Here is a 1,781-nt window from a genome sequence, read left to right on the forward strand (position 1 = left end):
ACATTTCAACATCAAGGTGCAACAAAGTGGAAAAGTGAACTTAATTTACTGCAAGTCTAAAGATCAACTGCCTGACATGTTTACAAAGTCACTGCCTATCAACAAACTTGAACTCAAGGCAAAGAATTGGAGTTTCTAGTTCTAAAAGCAAGGAGGAGTGTTGAATACTTTTGTATCTGCATAATATTTTTTTTCCAGTTTTTAAAATAGGATTTAGTAAATAAGTTGGTTTCCTATATTTTAGGAGTAAGTCATTATTAATGGATTAGTCTAATCAATAAGTGGTTCCTATCTTTAAGAAACAAGTTAGTTTTAATATTCTATTTTGCTAATATCTTGTTATCTAATTAGTTTATCTTTTGCTATTCATTGTATCGCTGCTGAGAACAATTTGAATTATAATAGAATAATTCTATTTCCTCCGCATACGCATTGTCTCTCTTCTTTCCTCCGTTTTTTATAATTTCCTCCACAAAACCAACAGTTCTGTTTGAATTTTGCATGTCAACAAAAATGCCACTTGTATGCTTTATAAATTGTGTCTTTGAGAAATGACCGAGGTCATTATGCCCTATATTGCAAATCTAATTGGGATCCCTGTGATTTTCATAGCAACTCGGGAATTGCTATCAGTGACTACTGGTCTTGCTTTCATTATATGAATTGACAAGAGGTACCTCAACCATATAAAAAGAGAGGGGAGCCTAACTAACAAGTACATGGCTCCAACTCAAATTTGTTTCCTTATATCCATGTCAAAACATAGAACCCCGTGTCATATAACTACTATAATATATATTGCAGACCCTTCAAACATAGTTCTAGATTATATCCTATCATTCTTGTTCATCTAAGATTCTTTATCTAGTTATTTTACATTTCCCCTCTGTTTTGTTTAGCAGGTTTCCATGGCTGCAAAGAAATCCAGGTCCATTTGTCCGATTTGCCTAAAGGTGGTAACAAAGTCCAAGTATTTGATTTGTTTCAAAAAAATTAATTTGTTCTTGTCACACATTAATGTGTTTTGGTTTAGTTTAATTTTTTTTCTTATATTTCTCAAAACAAATCATTTGCATAATCTTGCCACCTGTCCCAGCCACTCTGCACTAAAACTGTCCAAATAATGCGCATAATCTGTCTCTATTCTATTATTAAATAGTCCCTAGTCCTCCAGTTTTACCCAACTACGTCATACACATGTTGGCACAATATCCTACATAATTATTGAATAGCTGTATACTTAAAGTTAGCATATATGATTCTGCTCATTCCTTTCATAGTCCACTCTACAACATTATATCATCACTTCCAGTAGTCTTCATACTGAGTTGACATTTTTGTATACACAAAGTATTTCCTCTTTTCTTCCAATATCCATCCTACAATCCTTTCAAACATTCTAATGGATTCATGGAACATTCAATAAAAAAGGAAAAATTCTTCATCTACATATAGTTAACTCTCACACATTCAAATTTAGGAATAGGAACTTCCTGTTTAACAACAGTATTTTTCCTATATAACCAAATAGACCAAACAGATGCAAACCAAACAATCCACCAAGCCATGTTAGATTTCTTTCCCAATAATCCCCAATTATGTTGTAGAAAAATTTCTCTAGTCTCCACTGACATCACACTTCGGACCCCAAGCCAATCATAGCAGTAGTTCAAAATGTCATTTTAAATCCTGGAAGACAACATGATATGTGTAGTTGTTTCTTTCTCCAAATTAAATGATAGAATGAGCATTCGAAATTTATATTGTTTTGGGTAATAAGC

The sequence above is a fragment of the Glycine max genome, chromosome 10, assembly GCF_000004515.6.
Source record: "Glycine max cultivar Williams 82 chromosome 10, Glycine_max_v4.0, whole genome shotgun sequence".
In the NCBI taxonomy this organism is placed as follows: Eukaryota; Viridiplantae; Streptophyta; class Magnoliopsida; order Fabales; family Fabaceae; genus Glycine; species Glycine max.